Source organism: Panthera leo, chromosome B1 (genome assembly GCF_018350215.1).
Source record: "Panthera leo isolate Ple1 chromosome B1, P.leo_Ple1_pat1.1, whole genome shotgun sequence".
Taxonomy (NCBI): domain Eukaryota; kingdom Metazoa; phylum Chordata; class Mammalia; order Carnivora; family Felidae; genus Panthera; species Panthera leo.
Genome location: NC_056682.1, coordinates 163,205,803 through 163,229,227, shown reverse-complemented (window position 1 = coordinate 163,229,227; position 23,425 = coordinate 163,205,803). Strand labels below are relative to the sequence as shown.

At 43.5% G+C, this 23,425-nt stretch overlaps 1 non-coding gene across 1 annotated transcript; it reads right to left on the bottom strand.

Moving 5' to 3' along the window:
* Positions 1-22,794: 22,794 nt before the first annotated feature.
* On the bottom strand, positions 22,795-22,899 carry LOC122218793. The gene has a single exon (XR_006202121.1). It is a non-coding gene; the product is annotated as a U6 spliceosomal RNA (small nuclear RNA).
* Positions 22,900-23,425: the final 526 nt, after the last annotated feature.

Below are 23,425 nucleotides of genomic sequence, written 5' to 3'. Positions count from 1 at the left end.
TGTAGGTAACGTCACGACCATATCAGCTTTTGTTTGTTTCTGGAGACCGACAGCTCCTGCCAGGTTTTCATAACTTCTTTCCTGTTTGTATTTCTACGTTTTTGACTATTGTATACCCTGTCAGAGGAAGTACAGCATTAGGTTAGTTCAGTCAGCGTAGGGGGCTGTGTAAGCTAGGATGACCTGAGTTGGCTCCAACGTTGTTGAAATTAAAACAGCAGTTGTCAAACCCTTCCTTTGCTTATTGTGCTAGAACTGCTATGGCCACAAAACAAATTCTAAAGATACACAAAATTGGTTTTTTGCTCGGATAAAGATGGACTAATAAATCTCTCAGAAGCTTCCAATATGTTCATTTTCTATGTCGAAGGAAACATATGACAATGAAATCCTGAGCTGTATGGGAGTTTAAGAAATTACAGTAATTTTCTGGTTGAGCAAACAATTATATTGTTTCAGGAAATAACCTGAATTAAAACCTTTCTTGCTTTTAGGACGCCAATGAAAATATATCTTAACAAAAAAAAAAAACAAAAAACAAACAAAAAAAGAAAATATATCTTAACAAAGCCTAAAACTGAATGCCTGGGAAAATCCTTAAATTCTAACTACTCCCGCATCTCATTTTAAATTTTCTAGAGTGTTCTTTGGACATTTTTTTTCTAACTAACTCAAAATAAAATAATCAGATTGCATAATGAGTTATTAAAAAACCTTTAATTTTTCATGGAAAGTTTAATGCTGATTATAGGTCAGATGAAGAAAAAAATGTCTGCTTTCTTTGCTTGCTCTTTAAGTTAGACTTAGAGGAATTAAGGTTGCGGTTTTTAAAATATATGAAGACATAGGTAATGATTTTTTCAGCAATAAAAACCCTTCTATAAAATTCATTAAACAAATCATTATTTCCCTAGGTGAATAATGAAAGTTATATTTTCCCCCAAATAATTTGACTGTTCATATAAATTCACTTTTTAGAGCATAGTTCTTATCAAATTTTATTCAAAATAAGTTGACTTCATAGAATTTTAATAAGAGACCTTAAAATTTTAAAAAGCTTTTGGAAAGACTGAGGTCAGATCAGAAATCTGAATTGGGCCTGTAGTTATCCCCGAGTAAATCATTTGGGCCCAAATGAAGGCAGATGCTGTCTCACATAAAGTTACCTTTACTCCTTAGATGGTAAGATGGCTATCTCCCTGCATCTCTTCTTGTCATTTCTCTGCTATTTATTTCCAGTCATTTGGCCACCCGGGTTTTTGCGTGTTTTTTGTTTTTGCTGTTAATGGACAAACTTAAATTTAGGTGCTTGGTATCTGCCACCGGTGTAAAATGTGGTAGGAGAGAGATAGCTCAAAACTTATATGTGGGGACACACGCGTGTGGGCATGTGTGTGTGTGTGTGCGTGTGTGTGCGTGTGTGTGTCTTCTTTTCATTTGAAAAGGGGGAAAGGACATTTGGTACTTTCTAATTCCTCCCTAGTTTGGGACGTTTCCCTTAAGGAGTTGGATTTTTTCTAACTTGTAGTTTCAGACGCCAGGGTGGCTGGCATAAATCCAGGGAGAATATTCAACCCTAATTTTTATGGGGTTTGAGATAAAACTGTGCTTCTATTTCCCCTGCTTCTCTCAAGTGAAGAATGGCCTTCTCACCTACCTTTGCAGGACGTCTTTCAGTGTCCTCTGAAGCTGGGAAGGCAGAACTGTTGATGCAGAGAGATTTGCAGAAGGGAGAGGTCTAAGATGAAAGAAGGCTTTTGTTTTTGTCCTGGTTCTGTCCCTCAGTAGGCATGTCATGTTGGAAAAATCACTACACGTCTTTTTCTCCAAGCCTCAGTTTCCTCATCTGTGAAATGAGATTGGTAATAATTTCTCTGCTTTGCTTTCAGGCTTATAGTAGAAGGAATCAAATGAGATGTTATGTAAGAAAGGCTTTCATTGAAGGGCTTTGATTGCTTTAGTTTCCCTTGACCTATTTAATACATAAATATTTTACTTGGTAGTATGTAGAACTATGGAGAATATTTCATTTCCTAGAAGATAATTATGTTTTTGTGCACTAGATGTCAGTAGAGCTCTATGGTTCAACTGGTACCACTACCTGGCCAGGACGATCTGTTCTTGGCTTAGTTTGCATTTCTTACCAAATGGCCATGAATTCAGGTATCGCGCCCCACACCCGCCTTCATGTCCATTGACTAGAATTCAGGTTTCGGCACAATTTTCTGCCTCGTTGGAGCCTCCCTCTTTTCATTTGCTGGAAGCATTCCTACAAAATCATTCTTTTTAAAAAATGTTTATTTATTTTGAGAGAGAGAGAGAGTGTGTGTGCATGCGAGTGAGCAGGGGGAGGGGCAGAGAGAAAGAGAGAGAGATAGAGAGAGAGAGAATCCCTGACAGGCTCCATCCACACTGACAGCAGAGCCTGATGCAGGGCTCGATCTCATGAGCCGTGAGACCGTGACCTGAGCCGAAACCAAGAGTTGGAAACTTAACCAACTGAACCACTCAGCTGCCCCCCAAATCATTCTTTCAGAAGTTTCTTTAGTAAAACATGTGAAAATGAAGAGAAAACATTATATAAACTCCCAAAATGATTTAGAATATTTATTGCACACAGACTTAGCACTTGTAAAATTAAATGTCACTTCAAAACATCCTGTTTACATTCATTTTTCTCACTATCCTATTATCATTGCCTCATTTTCATTTTTTTTTTAGCTTTCCTTCTAATTGAGATATAAAGCAGCAATTGCAGAGACAAGCTCTGTGTTACCAGAAATGCTTAGTAGGCGAACCCTCTGTTTTTCCAAACTGCTGACTGTCTCTACCGAAAAGAAAAACAAATCTCTTGAAACTGTAGCTATTTTTGCTCCCTGGAAATAGCTAAAAAGCTCAAGCTAAAGCATATGGGCTTTAGAGCCCATGTCCAGTCTTTCAGGAGAGGGATGTTCCTTCCAAAAGTAAGGTCCATGTTTTCCCTGGCTTATTTGGTCACAGCAGAATTCACTAATTAATTGCTTTTTTGACTTTCAAACTGAAAAATCATTTACCAGCATAAAAATTAAGAACATGCAGGATGTTTTCATGATTTGTTTTTCCTCTAAGAACAAAGGGAACTTAAAGGATTAAATACCTGAAATTTCCCGAGAAAACTCTGCTACATTCAAACATCGGGATTTAGAAAACTGAATTGTTTTGAAGTGAGACATGCATGAATACATAAAGTATTCATTTTAAAATACTTCTTAAGAATTATTGGTATCTACTCACGTAAAATAATCCAACCGTGTTGCATTCCACTCTGTACAAATGGCTGTTATTGGAATGAAAATTACTCAGTCATTTTTCCTGGGTGTCTATGATAAGATAGGCACTATCTCACGTGTATGTGCTATTGCTGAGCATAAATAGTGAGAAAACTTAGCCCTGGAGCTTATAATCTAGTGGAAGCTACAAATACTGACCAAATAATCACACCAACATATGGAAAACTACAAATCTGATCGCCCCCCTTCCCTGTGTCTGTTCCCATTTCCCTGCTTTATTTGTTTTTAGAGTACTTACCCTGTGACATTTATATCGATTTGTTTGTTGTCTGTTTCCCATCCTAGAATGGCAGCTCTATAAAAGACACTTTGGTCTGTCCAGTGACGTATCCCAACTTGACGTGCGGTAGGTGCTCAATAAATATTTGTTGAGTGAACTTAATTAATAAAATACTATCAAGAGAAGTACTTGATGTCATGAGATTCTTTACTAGAAGAAGTCAACCACATCAGGGAGATCAAGGAAGATCCGTAACAATGATGCTTGAGTTGAGATGAAAAGTAGGCATTAACCACAATGAGATACCATGTCAGAATGGCTGAAATTCACAACTCGAGACAACAGATGTTGGCGAGGATGCGGAGAAAGGAAAACACTTTTGCACTGTTGGTGGGAAGGCAAACTGTTTCGGCCACTCTGGAAAACAGTATGGAAGCTCCTCGAAAAATTAAAAATAGCACTACCCTATAACCCAGCAACTGCACTACCAGGTATTTATCCAAAGGATACAAAAATGCTGATTGAAGGAGCACATGCACCCCACTGTTTATAGCAGCACTATCAAAAATAGCCAAATTATGAAAAGAGCCCAAATTTCCATCAACTGATGAGAGGATAAAGAAGGCGTGGTATATACATACAACGGAATACTACTCGGTGATGAAAAAGAATGAAATCTTGCCATTTGCAACAATGTGGATGGAACTAGAACGTATTATACTAAGAGAAATAAATCAGTCAGAGAAAGATAAATACCATATGATTTCACTCATATGTGGATTTTAAGAAACAAAACAAATGAGCAAAGTGGGGAAAAAAGAGAGAGAGGCACACCAAGAAACAGACTCTTAACTATAGAAAACAAACTGAGGGCTGCTAGAGGGGAGGTGGGTGGGAGGATGGGCTAAATGGGTGATGGGCATTAAGGAGGGCCCTTGTTGGGATGAACATTGGTTGTTATATTTTTTTTTTTAATTTTTTTTTTCAAAGTTTTTTTATTTATTTTTGGGACAGAGAGAGACAGAGCATGAACGGGGGAGGGGCAGAGAGAGAGGGAGACACAGAATCGGAAACAGGCTCCAGGCTCCGAGCCATCAGCCCAGAGCCCGACGCGGGGCTCGAACTCACGGACCGCGAGATCGTGACCTGGCTGAAGTCGGACGCTTAACCGACTGCGCCACCCAGGCGCCCCAGGTTGTTATATTTAAGAGATGAATCACTGGGTTCATACCATCCTGCATTGTAGGTTAACTAACTTGAATTTAAATAAATAAGGAAAGAAAGAAAGAAAGAAAGAAAGAAAGAAAGAAAATGAAGGCAAGTAGATTATATATTTTAATAAAAGAAAAGAAAAGTAGGCATTGTTTAGGTTGAGAAGGTATAGAAGATCATTCAAGGCAATGTGTGCAAAGGCCCTGGGGCAAGAGGGATCATGAAGAATATAAAAAACAGAAAGAAGGCTTGAAGGACAGAAGAGGAAAGACTAAGTGAATTAGGAGGGCAAGATGAAACAGGCAAGGGAGGGTGGAGTCAGGCCGTGCAGGATCTTGCACGCTGAACTATGAAGTCAAGAAGTTAACTTTATTTTAGGGGCGCCTGGGTGGCTCCGTCGGTTTAGCGTTGGACTTTGGCCCAGGACATAATCACGTGGTTTGTGAGTTTGAGCCCCACATCAGGCTCCGTGCTGGCTGTGTGGAGCCTGCTTGGTATTCTCTCTCTCTCCTCTTTCTCTGCCCCTTTTCGGCTTGCACTGCCTCTCAGATAAATAAACTTAAAAAAAAAAAAAAAAAGAAGTTAACTTTATTCTAAAAATAATAACAGTGAAAAGTCATTTGGATATTTTAAGCAGGGAGGTGACTTAGATTTGAAAAGAGTACTCTGGCTTCAGTTTGGAGAATGGATTTTTGGAGGGACCAGAATGGATGCAGGAAATCTGGCTAAAAGGCAGTGGCCCAGATGAGCAATGTGAGTAGTTTGAACTTGAATGCTGGTAGTGAGGACTGAAGTACCCGCATATAGAAGTAGCTGCTTCCGTAGCAATTTAAGAGGTAAAACTAATAAGACTTGGTGAAGATTTGCATAAAAGGTGAAGAAGGAGGTAGAAAGGTTGAGCCTGAAGCTTATGGTTTGGATGATGGGATTTTAAGGCAGCTACTCTGGTCCTCACATGAGAGATAAGGAAATCAGCACAGCGAAGGTCAACTAATCGGCTCAAGGTCGCACAGATAATAAATAGTGGAGCCAAGATCTGAACCCAGGAATTCTCCTTCAGAGGTAATACTCATAATCTCTGCGCCAGACTATGTTACAAACCCACCATGCAATTTTATAATGTTTTGCATTTTGGATTAGACTGAAATTTCTCAGTAACATTTTTATGAACTACTTAGTGGTTCGCAGATTCTGGGGAGTATTAAAAACCTATTTGGGCCGCAGGCCCAAATTCCCTTTGGCTTCTCCTCAAACCTAACTCAAACCTAACACAACCTAAGTTAGGTTCTCCTCAAACCTAACTCAAATTCCCTTTGGCTTCTCCGGGATAAAAACAGCCCCAAAGGGGCCATTCTGGCCCCTGGCTCCATTCTGGCTTGTGGAATAATGCGTGATACACTGATCGAATTTTAAATATAATGTTTTGGGACCTTTTAGTCATAGTAGAGAGATCATTTTCCTGACTCAAAACAGAGGTGTGTCCAGACATGAGGGCACAGGAAAAACATTTAGCAAAGTTCCCCATAAAAACGAAGGTGGAAGATTTGGTGGTTTATGTCACCCTGCAAAACTTTGGGGTTGGTGTTGCAGCCGGTGTTGAAATAATACCTCAAATCCTGAGACCCCAAAGGGCATCTGCAACTCCCATAATACCCCTCCTCTCGGGTGTTCATCTGCGTCCTGCCTCTGGGCACAAAGAAGACCATAAGGAGCTCTTGGGAGGTACAGGATGCCCTTGGCTCTCCTCTCCCCTCCCCTCCCTCATATGCTTCACTGGGCGCAGTGATTGTGTCTTATAATCACAATAACCCTACGATGTAGATAATATTATTTCCCCTCCTTTTTAGATGAGGAAACTGAGTCACAGAGAGGTGAAATAATTTGTTCAAGTTCACACAGTGAATTATTATCAAAGCCATCGTTTGGACCCACGTGGATTCATACGGTTCACGTCTCAGAGCCTGCCCTCTTGACTACCTCTTGGGCACCCACTTAATAAATGTGTGACTGGAAAGACAGGTCACAAAGGTTCCTCTCACAAAGGGTGGGGAGGAGGAGTTTAGTAAGTGGGCCTGAGGCGCACAATTGGGAGGCAGGTTGGAGGGAACAAAGAAAAGGAACGAACACTTCTCTTGGAGAAACAATGAGCAGTATTGACTCCTTGCAGGTGAGGCAGAATGGGTGCATTCTGGCACATTCTGGGAGCACAAGGCAGAGAACACATGCGTAGGAGCAACTACTGGACAGACTCTTAGGAGGGTCTTGAGGTAAGCCCTTCTCTCTCTGGGGGGCAGTTAAAGGACAGGCAGGAGCTGGTAGCCTTGATTAGCTTTGCCCGTGAAGTCTTTAGTTTATCAATCAAAGGGATCTCCCCAAGGGCTCTTTCATTGTGGGAACATCTAACCCTGACCTCATAAACTCTCAGGACGGAGTCACAGTGCACCTCTTGTACGAACACACCCACTCTGTTTGGTTCAGTCCAGTCTTGATTCTTTGTGCAGTGGTCTTCGGGTAACCGGACCAAGCTTGGCCAGGGACCATGTTCTCTGTTTGTTCCCATGAATAAGGCAGATTTGAAAGCCCTTTCTTTGTCATTAGAGGGATTTTGCTGTGTGGCTGGCACATAGTAATCGACTCGGTACATTGGTGTGTGTGTGTGTGTGTGTGTGTGTGTGAGAGAGAGAGAGAGAGAGAGAGAGAGAGAGAGAGTATGAGAGAGAGAATAAGCAGGATGAATAATAAAACCATGGGCAGGTTGTTGCCACCTCCAACCTGGACACAGGCCACTTATTTTCAAGATACTAATAGTCTCCATTTGTGGGACATGAGCAGGTCCAAAAATTCATCGCGTTATTGTCACGCACTTTGGCCCACCGACGTTTCTTCTCTGAGACACTGTCACAGCGACAAACACTCTGACTCAGCCTCAGACACTCTGAATCAGCCTCACATTCATGCTGGGCCCTTGAACACGTATTCCATTTCAGAGAAAAACAACCACCAGTCTGTGCACCTTTACCCTTGGTTAGTCCGTTTTCAAACGGAACGTTAAGCTTCTCACCGGGCCGCACCCTGAGCACGCCCGCCCATCTAGATTATAAACATTCCGAAAATTGCAGGCCTTTTCCATCCAGTTGGCAGCTCTTTCCCCAGTAAAAATATACCCGCCCACATGCCACGTTTGCTCCAGTTGGCACTGAGTCAGAAGGCAAGGACGCTCCCCACGGTGACCACAGTGCTGCTTCACCAAGTAGAGAATGTTTTTCTTAATGACCTTGTGTTTCCCCGAATACCTCAGTGGCACTCAGGCTGGTTGTGTAGATCAGGGCATTAATCAGATGGTGAGATGGCATGCTTTGGTGTGTTTCTGAAGAGCAGCCAGCATTGGCTGATGCCAAGGAAGATATGGTCACGTTGGGACTGAGTCCTCAGTAGGAGCTCCCTGGCCGTCACCGAGAGCGTGGCTTCGCCTGCGTCGCCCGCGCTTTCTCCTAGACCTTTGTGCTCAAAGATCCTGCAGCTCAGATTTAGGTATTTCCCTCCCTGCCCCTATTCACTAAAAATGTGCCCATGTGCCCAGGTGCCTGGGCAGCGCACTGGGTAAGTGTGTCTGGCTCTTGGTTTTGGCTCAGGTCATGATCTCTTGGTTGACGAGTTTGAGCCCCAAGTCGGGCTCTGTGCTAACAATGCAGAGCCTGCTTGGGATTGTTTCTCTCTCTCTCTGCCCCTCCCTTGCTCGTGCTCTCTCTTTCTCTCAAAATAAATACACTTAAAAAAAAAAAAATGGGCCCAAGTGTTCAAGTGATCACTGACAAGCAGACACAGGGAGAGGTTTGTGATGAACTGTTGAGTGGGAAAGCAGGTTACGAGTGTTGTATAGTGTGTGATTCCAGTTTTGTAAAACAACATAATAGACACATAAATAGGCACAGATAAAAGGGTGCTAATAGTGAGTATCTCTACGTAGTGATATTAGGTTTTCATTTGATCCTTTTACTTGGAATTGCATACATGTCTCTATAACAACACTTAAAACTTTCTTCCTTGAACTGTAGTTTTTTGTTTGTTTATTTGTTTTTATTATTTTGATATATAGAGGGAGGGAGTAGGGGAGGGGCAGAGAGAGAGGGAGAGAGAGAATCCCAAGCAAGCTCCACAGTCAGCACAAAGCCTGATGTGGGGCTCTGTGCGGGGCTCCATGCAGGGCTTGAACTCAGGAACTAAGAGACCATGAGCTGAGCCGAAGTCGGACGCTTACCCCAGCCACCCAAGTGCACTAAACAATAGAAGTGTCAAGTTTTCTTGCCTCCCAGAGTAAATTGTAAGTGTTTTGAGAGCAGGGACTGTGTTTGAGTCTTTTTTCTGTCTCTTAATGCCCATCTCCCCGTCCCTGCCTGTTGTAGGCAGTTGTCAGTAAATCCTTTTTGAGTGAAAGATGATGCATATCTTTGGGCAAATTCTGTGTTCCTGCAAGATTCCACCAAAATTTACTCTCTCAGAATTAAAAAGCCTACATCTTTTTAATGAAATAAATAACTCTGAGATTTAAAAACTTCACATAGGTACTTTACTATGGTTAATGTATGCAAAAAAAAATAATAATAATGAAATAGACGTTACCGAATATAAGAAAGATGCGGTGGCCTTAGCTCTGGGACTCCAAATGAACGGTCAAGTCGAGAATTGTAGGGATGCTCAGTTTCATATGGGTTATTTTTGGATGTCTCAAACCAGAGATGCTGCCTTTCATTTCCCAAAGCTCTTAATTTATCCTGAAATGCTAAGAAATATGTCAAAATTCCAAAGAGAAGCCAAGGAAAGGTGAGGTGAAATTCAATGTGTAGTTATTTTTATTTATTTTTAAAAAAAAATTTTTTTAACGTTTATTTATTTTTGAGACATAGAGAGACAGAGCATGAGTGGAGGAGGGACAGAGAGAGAGGGAGACACAGAATCGGAAGCAGGCTCCAGGCTCCGAGCCATCAGCCCAGAGCCCGACGCGGGGCTTGAACTCACAGACCGCGAGATCGTGACCTGAGCTGAAGTCGGACGCCCAACCGACTGAGCCACCCAGGCGCCCCCAATGTGTAGTTATTTTTGAAAGGAATCATGACTTGTGACTTGCTTAGTGTGTTGGCCTCAACCTGGCAGAATCCCTAGAAGATAATCACAGATTTATCTAACTCTGTGCAAAAAAAAAAAAAAAAAAAAAAAAGACACAAATAGGGCCAAGGATTTATGTGTGGGCTTAGCAGGTGGAGAAAGTAAGATAGGTCTTTGTTTTCCCCAACTGAGAAAAAGCCCCAACTGGGCTACTCTCCTCAACATTCATGTGCATCCTCATTAAACTCACATTCCAATCAGCTCCTTCAGCCTGGTTTTTTTTTTTTTTTAATTTTTTTTCAACGTTTTTTATTTATTTTTGGGACAGAGAGAGACAGAGCATGAACGGGGGAGGGGGAGGGGCAGAGAGAGAGGGAGACGCAGAATCTGAAACAGGCTCCAGGCTCCGAGCCATCAGCCCAGAGCCTGACGCAGGGCTCGAACTCACAGACCGCGAGATCGTGACCTGGCTGAAGTCGGACGCTTAACCGACTGCGCCACCCAGGCGCCCCTCCTTCACCCTGTTTTAAGTATTCCTTCACCACAACACCCAGGACTCAGCCCTCCTCTTTAGTCCAGCTCTAGCAATGCCCTTACACATCATTCTAAACTCAAGGGTCTTATTGGGATACCAGACAGCAGGGTCTGATTCTTTCACGATCTGTATGAATTCCTGTGCTCGACAAACATGTATGGAGCCCCTCCTATGCGCCAGGTTAGTTGCTCTGAATAAAGTGGCGAACGAGAGAGGTGCCACGCCCGCCTCGGGAGAGATTCCCGTGCAGCAAGGGAAAGCAGACGTTATGCAAACGAATGCTCAAAACGCCGTTGCACGTCAGGTGTCATAAAACCTATGAAGGAAAAGCACGGTGAGGAGAGACAATGGATAATCAGGATTTCTGAACTAATCTGAGGAGTCAGGGCAGGTCTGTCTAATGACGCTGAGCCCTTCAGGGCAGGTTCAGAGTATCCCAGACAGAGAGGAAGCACATGAAAAGGCACTGGGGCCAGGAGTGTGGAGTGTCCCAGGGACTGAGAAAGGGCCTTACAGTCCACACAAAAGGATAGGACTATATCCACAGAGCAATAGAAAGCCATGGAAAGTTATGGAGCATGGGAATCACACATCCAGATTGCAGCTTTTAAACGTCTCTGTGGCTGCTGTGCAGAGAACACGGAGAGGGTAGAAGTCAGCAGGGCCACCATGTAGGAGGTCCCTTGCTGTCATCCAGGTGACAGGCGATAGGGCTGCAAGCAGCATGTGGCACAGTGGGAGGGGTGAAGGAATATGTTTTAGAGACTATGTGTAAGAAAAAAACCAGTAAGACACAGGCTCTTTGTCGCCACCTGTAAGATGTACCAAAGTTAGCACTATACATAAAAGATTCCAATCCGATTCTTGACTATTTTAATTTCATAAGTTTAAGAGACTATGGACTTCATTGGACAATATAATTATATATATTCCATAAATAGTTGATTTTTTTCCCTTAAAATACTTCTCTAAACTCTCTAGGGGGACACTACAGACCTCCACAGCCAGAAGTCCTGTGTTGTCACGTTAAATCACTGATGCGTGTTGAGCTCTGAGCATGTGCCGAGCTTTCTGTGGTATTAAAAAAATACATGGCCCTTGTCCTCAAGGCGCTTATAGTCACCTTGAAGTCAGTAAATGCGCTCTCCTTGAGATAGAGGGACACGGAATGCCAGGAACCGAATCTCCAAGTGATGCCATAATTAGTGAACGGGATTAGAAAGAGAAACCAGGAGAGGGTCCCCAAACCAGCAGACGAAGAGATAAGGGGAGAACCAAGTATGAAAACCCACTGGAAGAAGAGAAGGTGGTGACCAGAGCCATGGGCTGAGCTGGCAAAGAGAGGAAGAATGATAAAAGCCATAAGGAAAACTGCAGTGGCTCCTGACAGAGCCGTGACAAGGGAACAGAGGAGGTGGAAGCCAGTACAGTGAATAGAGAGGAGAAGATGGAAAAATATGACCGTGATTGTAGACTATTCTTTGCTCTATTGATTAATTTCTATTTTGCCTTGTTCCTGAAAGGATTTAAGGAGGCTTATAGGGAATCAAGTATACAGCAGGAAAACGTAAATTAAAAGGATGAAAGGAGAAAGAAAAACAAGGGTGGTGCTCCACGACGAAGCAGGAATGTGGCTAAATGTGTGCACAGCTTTGGCCTCACCCAAACTGGGGAATTAGATCAAACAAAATGAACTAAACAGCTGCAGAGGACGATACAATCCCTTTTTGTAGTTTTTATTCTCCTTACTCCGCTGTTATCTTGTGGGGTTTTTTTCCCCATTTGGAAGTCCAGATTGTGCTCCAAGCTGGGTTGATGTGTCATTATTTATGGAGTTTCTGCTATTTAAAAGCCGTCTTCGGTAGCGGTGCCCGGGTGGCTCAGTCGGTTAAGCGTGCGACTTCCGCTCGGGTCATGATCATGCTGTTCACGTGTTCAGGCCCCGCGTTGGGGTGTGTGTGCTGACAGCTCGGAGCCTGGAGTCTGCTTTAGATTCTGTGTCTCCCCGTCTCTCTCTGTCCCCACCCCCCACACTCACACTCTGTGTGTGTGTGTCTCTCTCTCTCTCAAAAACAAACACTAAAAATTAAATAAAATAAATAAAAGGACTCTTTAGTCAAAAGATGGACAGAATCAATGTTGTCATGAACTCATCACCAGCACTAGAAAGTCAACTCAAAGCCATGTCTCTCAAATGGTCACTCTTGTCTGCTGTGAAATAAAAGGTGGCACATTTTGGGGTAATGGTCCCTTGGTAACCAGATAGGATGGAAAGATGGAGTTGGTCCAAGTCTAAGTTAACAATCTCAACTTGGACCAAGGAAGAAGGCCGTCGTAAGAGAAGCAGCAACAGTGGGACATGGCAATGCTTATTATCGCCTGGCCCCCGGCCGTCCGCCCCACCGGACTGCAAAACCTTTCAAAAGCTGGGACTCCGTTCACCTCTCGGTGACACCTGATGCGCTTGGTTCATGAAGGGCACTCAGTTACTGCTTGTGGAACCATCACATGTTGATTGGTGGAAAGGAAAGCGTGCCTTTTGGCTCCAATTGGTGTTTAAATATTTTGGCCATTGGAACTAAGCACCTAACCTCTCTGAGCCTCAGTTTCCTTACTTGTGAGAGTAGTGTGTATGCAGCACAGATTGCTAACTACCACCGACGTTCATTCTCATGTTGGTTATGATGCTTCTTAGATAAATACTCCTCCCCTCTCCTCACAGCTGCCCTCTGAGGATTTGCAGTCTGACGTGTTGGAGAATTCTGACTTCTACTCTAAAAGCCCCATTTAATCCTAGACTTGGGAAGGAGATAACCCTGGTGACATCTCACCAGTCCTGAAGGTCAGGCATGGGGCAGCAGATTAACAACTGGGTGACTCAGAACTGGCTTGGGGTGGGCCACCTAAGTTTGGAACCTTTGCTTTAAATGACTTGCTAACCGGAAATACCTACAGAAGGGCGAGGATGGTCAACTTGTAGTGCCCAGGACGTGTCAGGGACTTCACAACGTCATGAAGATACTTTGAGAAACAAATGAGAAAACATCGCCATTACTTATTACCTCGATGCTTTGAGAGCTGTCCTCTGCTACCTTTGTTTTTTAAAAATGTTACCACGTAGAGTGTATCTTTAATAGGTGATAAGAAAAATATGTTATTTTTTTAAATTGGAGGACTTCATATATAACACTGATGAGTTCTGATTTGTATGAATAATAAGATTACTATTATAATAGAAGATTTCTTTCATCTGAGGAATGTATTTATTCCCCAGGCCCACCAAACAAAAGGATTCACAAAGCATCCTTTAAATAACGGATGGCCCTAGTGTTTATGAAATATGATTCAATACAAAGAATTAGAATTCAAATACATATGTACCTAGCATAATGCCCCAAAATGAGTAACTCAATGTATTGTCCTAAATAATACGGAAAGCTATTTACATGAGCTATAGAAAACCACGTGACCATATGAGGAGACCTTGACCTTAAATGCCTAGCTATTCAAAGTCAACAACACCACAGCCAATACCATTTGCAGAACCAACCCTCAGCACAGATTATTATATGCCCCTACTGAAATAGTTACCATTCAACACATACACACACACCCCATCGACATTAGGGAAAGACCAAAACCAACTTAAAGCTACGATAAACGCCCTATTATATGGAGCTTGGCCAGCCATTTAGAAGTCAGATGAGGAATCCTGGGCATCTGTTAAAGGAAACCTGGGTCGGGTGTCTGCACACTCGTCAGTCCGCCCTCATGCTTAGTCAAGATATTGTTGACTTAACAGCAAAATTACTCCATTCTTGGTAGGGCACAGTGTTTAATGCATGCAAACAGACTCTTCAGTCCTTTCCAGTCTGTCCTGTTCCCCTTGATTTACCACCAGTGGGTGGCTCCTGGTCTGTGTAATAGTCGGCTTGCAGGCCAGAGATGAAGTCATGGCCCTGGCTTTATGAGCTCCTGCAGCTGCACACTGTCCTAAGAGACTCTCACTGCCTTCTGGAGCAAGAAAGTGTGCCTGCAGAGCCTCAAGCTATAGTTCTTAGGGTGCCAGGGAGCAGCCTTCTTTCCCAGAGGGGGCCTTCGCCTTCTAAAAGGTTAGTCTCCAGGCCTCCAGGCCAGCGGGGTAGAGAGCTTTCCTTGAGGCCCTGCCCTGCCTGGTTGTTGAGGCAAGGTTAGAGTTTGCTCTGCCTGTGTCCTATTATTTCCTCCAAGTTGAGCCGGATGGGGTCAGGTTCCCATGGGATTACCATTCAGATGAGTGTTCATGTAGTTTTAAAGATTTTGATGTCTCCTGGTCTATTCTGCACCCTCTGTTGGAAGGCAAATAAAAAAAAGCCCATTTTCTTCTGTCTTTGAAATTCGTCAATTTCTATAAAGCACCGAACAAAATGATTCCATTTAGCAAAAGAATGGGGAAAAGAATTCATTTGGCAGAAGAATTCACTGAGCAAAAAGGATATGAGAAGTGAGGTGGGGTGACGATAACGGAAGAGAATGACAAAAGTCATCTTCATAATATGGCATAGAATTGTACGATGTCTGATGGAGAGCTATTTCCTTAAGCAGTCATCAGTATCAGGCATCTATTTATTATGGACATACGAGAATACAGCTACCAACACTTAGTTGATTATAATATACTAATGTAATTAGAAGTTAATAAAACAGAAATGGAATTTTAAAGTATGCTTATAGAGTATTGATTTTAAATAGGCTTATAGACTATTATAGAAATATGCTTATAGAATATTGATTTTAAAAACAATTACTTATATACTTTCTCTATTGCCCTGTATACTAAAAGGACTGTATATTTAAAGGAACCCTGGGGCGCCTAGGTGGCTCAGTCGGTTGAGCGTCCGACTTCGGCTCAGGTCATGATCTCATAGTTGGTGGGTTCGAGCCCCGCGTCAGGCTCTGTGCCGACAGCTCAGAGCCTGGAGCCTGCGTTGGATTCTGTGTCTCCCTCTCTCTCTGCCCCTCCCCTGCTTGTTCTCTGTCTCTCAAAAATAAACAAACATTAAAAAAAATTTTTTTTTAAATAAAGGAATCTTTAGATGTTTTTCTTAGGTCAGTATGCTCCCTCCCCTCACATCTCTCTAGGGTCTAATTGTCTGGGGGCAAATCTCTTTGTCTACAACCCTGCAAGGCTGAGTGGAGAAGGAGGAGGTGGGGTATCCAGCATGCCCTGGTTTGGGAAACTGACAGGTTAAGCTAACTCCCCATCGCCTCCCACTTCTCTTGAGTCTGGGGTGCAGAGACAGTAGAAGAAGGGACCAACCAAGATTTATCTGAGAACTTGGATGACCATTCTATCTCATTCTCTAAACGATTAGTAGGGCATGAAGAAGTGCTTTGGGGAGTATTTCTTTCCATTAAAAAGAACACAGACAAGGATATGGGTAATGGATTTATGGTAAAACAGAGAACTGGTATCTGTGGTGGGTAAGCAGGAAGGGGTTTTATTGGGAACATTCAGGTCCTAGATGGAACTGTTTCCTGAGAAGGGAAACCTGGCTCTGCTACTTACTGGCTGTGTGATCTTGGGCAAATGATTCAACCTCTCTGAGCTTTATCTTGCTCAACTGTACACATGGGAAGTTTTACTTTACAAACTTTTCGTGAGGATCACATTACATGGTAATGGTAACATGGCTATTTTATCATTCCATGGGGATTCCATTAAATAGATTAAACGATAAATGCAATAAGGATTATGTGAAATGGTATAGGACACATTGTGCTAAATAGTGGACACTCAGTCTTAATCTCCTTTTCCTCATGATCTCTATCCTGAGTATACAGTTCCAAAGTGCATGCCCAAATATTTAGTGTTGCATAACTAGCCATTGACCCACTGTACGATTACATTACTGCTTCATACAATCTAAGAAAAACACACGGAAGAAAGTAAATAAAAATGGGGGAAAATATTATGGCATTTCCTACTTCCTCATAAACTAGAAATAAAAAGTTGGCTGAATTTTCATTTATCCATAAAATCAGCATTAAAAACCAGATGAAGAAAATAAATGTCAGTTGTATCTTTGTGAGATGAAACGCTTTAAGTATTAGAGGAAATCTAGTGCCAGAACAACAAAGATTTTGGCCAGTTAAGACTGGGCATTGCGTGGTGGCAAGGACAATTCTGAAATGTACGTTATGAATGCCTTGGTAATGAGCTCTTGGCCAGATGTGTTTCAAATTCACAATGTCTCAGATTTGAGAAAGGCAGCATGGTGAAAACACTATATATTACATAACACCCCTGGTCTGGGGTTATTATTAGGTCTGCAGTGAAATGTAAGAATATTTATACTAAGTGGGATAAATAGAATCCCATAAAGGGCTTCAACTTAGTTTAGATGTGTCCAACTTGGAAAAAACTTTTTTTTTTTTTGCTCAGATTTTGGGGGTTTTTTCACTGTTTTGAAGAAATTTGGAATTCAATGCATTTCTCCTGGATTTTGTGTACCCCTTAGTCCATCCCTCTCCTTGGCAGGACCCACTGTGGCTTGGGAGAGATTAGATAGTAGTAAGTTCAGACCTGGTCTCCTACTGCACCTGGACCCCTTCTCCCTCTGACCCCCAGGCCCTGCTGCTGAGCTCAGTCCAAGCACTGGGGCCTTCTTTACTTCTGATGCCCTGGAGTCTCTCCCTCAAATCAAACGTCAACTCTGACCTTGTCCCCACCCTGTCTACCCACTATGTCTGCACTTCACTTCTACGTAGCTCAAGTGCCCTCTCCTGGGACTCCCAACGTCCAGGTAAGTATTCTGTGGCTGCTAAGTGATTTTTGGTCTGCACAGCAAAGCTCCGGGGTGGGGGTGGGAAGCAGCTGACATCATCAGCTTACATCTTCCAATCCTAGCTCCGGCGTTTCCAAGACAACATTATATGTAAGTTTTGGTGCGTAAAATTTATTCGCTCAGACCACACTCAGATGTGCAGGAAAAGAAATAGTAGTTTCTTTATTAACTCACGACTTGATCTGGGTTTTCTCACAAGCTCTCTACTCTGCTGCGTAGAAATGGGGGTTGGGGGCGCCTGGGTGGCGCAGTCGGTTAAGCGTCCGACTTCAGCCAGGTCACGATCTTGCGGTCAGTGAGTCCGTGAGTTCGAGCCCCGCGTCAGGCTCTGGGCTGATGGCTCGGAGCCTGGAGCCTGTTTCTGATTCTGTGTCTCCCTCTCTCTCTGCCCCTCCCCCGCTCATGCTGTGTCTCTCTCTGTCCCAAAAATAAATAAAAAACGTTGAAAAAAAAAAATTTAAAAAAAAAAGAAATGGGGGTTGAATGAATTTCATCCAATTTGATCAGCTCTTCTGTTCTGTGGGCTGTCTGTCCAGGTAGTCCTTTATGGGTCTATATACTCAGTTTTTCAGAACTTCATCATCTACTTCTTGTCCCTCAGATGGCAATCAGAGTATGAAGGGTGCTTACTGTGCATTTAAGGCACTGGAGTGATGGGTCTTCAGAGCTATGACATGGCCTCCAGCCCCTCTGGATTTTAGGGTGTTCTTTGTCAGTCTTGTTACTGCCCATCCGGCTGGGCTTTGCAGTTGACGTTGGCCTCTGGTATAAACTATGGTCTAGTTTCTCTCAGCCTGGTCAGAAATAATGGTGTGGCCTTTTGGGGCTAGCCTCATTTCATCTCTCACTGATTCTGTAGACCTCTGTGCATGTAGGTGATTCAGCCTTAGCCTCAGCTGTGAAAGTCACTTCACCCAGCTTCACGGTGCCTGATGGTAAACCATGGCTCTCAAATTGTTGCCTTCAAAGTGCATACAGGAACTTCAGGGCCCTATATATAATACAAGGTATGGAAAAGACTCGCTAGCAGCGACCAAAAGCTGTCTTCCCTCTGTTCCATGATAATAGAATTGTACCTGGGCAAACATGGCTGCTTTGCTACACTAAGTTCCCAGCATTCCTTGTGGTTAGATTAGGTCGGGTGACCAAGTTCCGGCCAATGAGATATGAGTAGAAGTGATGTCTGTCGCTTTTGGGCCAGAGTCTTATGACATGGGGTGTATCTCCTCTACCCTCTCTTTTCCCTTCCTACCAAATGAAACCTAGACATGGCAGTCCCCCAGTGGCAGTCACGTACAGTTGATGACAGCGTGCTAGGCTTGGTGGCAGGACAACTACTCTGAGTCCCTGAATGAAGAGCTGACCGCCAGCCTGGAAACTCACCTTAGATTATTCTAGGAGAGAACTTTTTTTCCTTCTAATGACCCTATAGTTGAGTTGAGCCTCTGGATGAAAGCAGCAGTGTTCCAACAGCAGCTGAGAGGAACTGATCGCAGTCAGGGAAGGCCACATCCGGTCTTACACTAAGTGACTAGAATGTATTCCTTAAGCTAAAGTCCTCTATTCTGGGAGTTCCTGTCATCCTACCTGACATATCCCTCTGTCTTGGAGCAGGGAGACTGAGTTCCACAAGTCCAGCCTCTTTCTCCCTGACTCTCTCCATAATTTATAAGCACATGTATGTGGACTTCAGATTCCCCCTCCCCCATTCCAGTGATAAAATACATAAGTCCTGGGGGCATAATGCACAGCATGGTGACTATACCTAATACTACTGTATTGCATATTTGAAAGTTGGTAAGAGAGTAGCTCTTAAGAGTTCTCGTCACAAGAAAAAAACATTTGTAATTATGGAGGTGACAGACGTTAACTAGACTTACTGTGATGGTCATTGGCCAATATATGCAAATATTGAATAATTATGTTGTACGCCTGGAACTAGTATAACATTATGCATCAATTATATCTTAATAAAAAAAAAAAAAATCCTCCCTCTCTGAACCAAACCTGGCTTTCAGGCTGTCTGCAAAATCCTATTTTGACTCGTGAACATGAAAATGCAAGAGGAATGCTCATTAATAGTTTTTGAAATATTACCTTTCATTACAGATGCCAAAAAAGGAAAAGGATTTATAAGATATTTATAGTGTTTATCGCTGTACGACAAAATGATGTGGTTTTTAAATCTTGTTTCGATTTTTATTTTCTGACTTCTACGATGAACATATACTACTTGGCTAAAGTCTTTTAAAACAATGAGTTATTTTAAAATATGCCTGTAGCACTATCAGTTGGGAAAAGGCAAATTACAGTCTCTGTGGGAACTAAGTTAAACTTGTCAGAGCAGTTAAATTAATTAGGTCTTAACTGACATTTAACAGCCAGGGTGGCAGGTCTGATATAACTTAGCAAGGACTTAGAAAATTAGGGATAATGGTGTGCAGATTGCATTCCTGCAAAGCATGCTCAATTCAGGGGAAACAGTGCATTGAACAGAGTTCCTAAAAATGCCTCTGCATTTTAGTTTGTTCTTTTTTCCTGGAGCTGCATGCATGAAATATCTAAGATGAAATACAAACGCCTTCTTGTTGGCGTTCCTCCTTCACGTATTACAACAGGGGAATTATTGCAGGACTTGTTGCAATATTTCACGTATGGATCAGTATAAAGAAGTCCCATGGCACTTTTCCCCCATAACAAAGAGAGACATAGGGCTCTGTTTTTGGTAAGTAAATTTCCTTGAAAAAATAAAATATGAGTTAGATGTATAATGTCCAGGAGGAAAGACGAACTTCAGAGTTTTCCAGCAGTGGGAAGAAAACTCCCAAACTGGAGGGAAGAGAGGGGCCTCCTTGCCGTGACAGTGGCCCTGCTTGGCCTGGACCGGGGACAAAGGTAGGTGAGGGAGGAAGTCAGCAGACAAAGCAAAGGGACCAAGCACACCTTGAAGAGTCATCTGAAGGAAAGTACAGCTGAAATGTCCCAAGCGAGAAACTTAAAGACTTCGGGGAATTAAGAGAGTCCACAGGAAATTCGCAACTCTGTTATTTTTAATTCAGGGAGGTCTGGAGGGAGCATCTTGCTCCTTGCATAAGGGAATTGGACAGAAATGGCCGCCACTGCCAGAATGCCAAAGAACTCGCTAGACAGTTTTCATTTTTCACTGTGGAAACCTCCACAGCATAGCAGACAGGGAGTCAAGATGGTGGAAGAGGGGGAGGGCTTGCCAAACACTTCTAGGGCAAAGGTTTCTTTCTGGGGCTCTACCAGTTCCAGACTATTACCTGTCTGCTGCCTTCTGGGCTGGGCTTAATCTCTTCCAGCTGCGCTGGCTCCTACAGCCCCTCTCGCTCCTCCCCGTCTGGCCTTCTTGCCCTCCGTCTCTCTCGTGGAGGAAAAATTAAGTATCGCACTTAAATCCCCCCTCAGGACTTGGGGATCCCGAGCAGGAGCCTTGCCACAGTATCCATCTCCAGCAACAGATGACAGGCTGGCTTGCCGCACAAGGGGTGTCTCCTTTCTGCCCTGTGGCTAAGCTCTTCTCCCTGCCCCTAATCAGTTCCAGCTAAGCACACAAAGAAAAAGGTATAGCGCAGCTCCCGTGCAGAGATCCCCTCCTCTCAAAATCCCACCTTGGTCCCCCCAATTCCTTGTTAGGGATCGATTCTTTAGGACTAAATTAACCCTATTTTTTTTTTTAAACATTTATTTGCTTATTTTGAGAGAGAGAGAGAGAGAGGGCACAAGAAGGGAGGGGCAGACGGACTCCAAAGCGGGCTGCACACTGGCACAGAGCCCGATGTAGGGCTTGATCCCACTGCCATGAGATCCCAACTTTGAGCTGAAATCAAGAGTCCGGTGCTCAACCAACTGAGCCCCCCAGGTGCCCCTAGGGTGTCATCTTTTGAAATACCCATCTTTCTGCCAGAATGGCTGGAATCTCCACCAAATGGTTCCACGCCAAGCCTTGGTGACATGTGGGAGCTGAATGTCTGTGGCTAGAGCGGGAACTGGGGAGTGCGTGACGTGTGCCTGCCTACCCCACCCCTCACACGTGTAGATGTCACTCATCAACCATGGAGTAGGTCTCCTGCCTGAGAAGCTGAGACTGAGGCTTCATCATCTTCCAACAGCATGCGAGGTGGCCACTATAGCCTGGAGAGACTTGACAGACTTGGTGGAATCTCTTTGCCATCTCTGGATGAAAACACAGGATACATAGTGAACAGCAAGCAACGAGTCTGCGTCTGTGGGTTCTCAAACTTGGCATTACAGCAGAACTGCCCGGAGAGCTTGTTAACACAAAGATTTCCAGACCCCAAGGCCAGACCCCTATTTCAGTAGGGCTGGGATGGAGGCCCAGGTGATGCTGCTCCTGATCAGGGGCCACACTTAATAACCACTGGTCTACATCAATCCAAGGCACTTGAACTTTATTCATAGGCAGTGTAAGATCCTTGAAGGATGTGAATCCAGGTGGGAGGGGGTTACAGGCTCACAATGACGTTTTCCAAAGCTCAGACTGCCATAGCGTGGAGGAGTCCCTTGAGTGGACCGCAGCTGGGCACAGGAAGGCTAAACAGAGGCTGTCGGCATGCTCCCAGTCATGTCCACGATGAGGTATTTTGTGCAGGCTTACAAGAATGAGATCTTGACGGCAAAATTGCGCCGGGCCACTTCCAAGAGCCCGAGAAAGGTAGAAGGTTGGGGAAGATGGTTTAGAAGAGACCACTAACCGGAGACAGGAGGCCTCAAAGACAAATGTTGGCCTTTTCCCAGTTTTGCCAAGCTCCAGTCCAGTTTCCAAAACAGAGACTGTGTCCTTGCAGAGAGGTCTCCCGAAGCGACTCTCACTGGGCAGAACTGCTGAATACATAGGTCCGGCTCCCTCCCTCCCTCCCTCCTTCTCTGCCCTCTGGGGAGACTATTCTATTTGGGGAGAGCCACTTGGAGAACAGGTGGTGATAATTACCAGGAGACCAGCCATTTCCCTGCCTCATCTTTCAATGTGTCAAAAAGGCCGACTTAGGGAATTATGGAGTGTGGGAGCTTCCCTGATTTGTTCAGTTCAGTAATACTGGGCAGAGCCTGGTCACTCTGACTTAGTGTCTGATGTATAATTTTGGAAGGACATTAAAAATGATCTCAACTCTACTGAGTACTTTCCTAAGGAGGGTTACTAGCATACACGTAGTAAAAGAGAATTCAGAATTTTGCTACACATTCCAGATGCGTAAACAAAGCTGCATCAGAATCTGGCCAAGTAATAATAATACTATCCACAAATGGCATCATGCCAGACCCCTGTTTATCAACTGTCAGGGGATTCACATGACTTTGGATGTCTCCTGACTCACCTACAGGCCACAGAATTGGTCAGACTGGCCGACTCTCAATCTGCTTTGTGCATTTTCACCTCTGACTCGGCTCAGACAGCCATAGACAACATGTAAACGAATGGCAGTGTGGCTGTGTTCCAATAAAACTTTATTTATGGACATGGAAATTTGAATTTCATATTCTTTTTACATGTCATGAAATATTATTCTTCTTTTGATTTTTTTTTTTTTTAATGTGGAATACTTCACAGATTTGTGTGTCATCCTTGCTCAGGGGCTATGCCAGTATCCTCTGGATTGTTCCAATTTTAGTATATATGCTGCCAAAGTGAACTGATTTTTTTTTTTTAACTAGGTAAAAAACATTCTGACCCCTGGTCTAAGCTAATCATTACCATGATATGGCTGTTTTAGACCAGAACATGTGATACAACTTGGACAACAGGATGTGAGATGAAATCTGCTGGGAATCTTCTGGGAGAGATTTCCCTACACTTAAAAAGAAGCATGGAAGACATGATCTTTTTGTTTCCGGATCATGTCTTGCATGGATATGGCTGCTGGAAATCTGGAGGCCATCTTGTCACCAGGTGGGAAGCCAGGCTGAGGTCAAAGCCTTCATGCTGATGCTGGCCAAGCTGAAGGATGGAAAGACCCTGGGTCCTTGATGAAGTCTTTTAGCCATTGAATTAATCACCCTGGAAGGCCCTACCAACAGTCTTATTATTCTGAGAGTTTATAAATATTTCTATTGTTTCCACCGTGGAAGGTAGAATTTCCTCCTAAGCTGCAGCTGAAAGCAGCCTCATCTGAGAACACTTTGAACACCACAGGCCACCAGGATTGGGAGCTCCCATAGC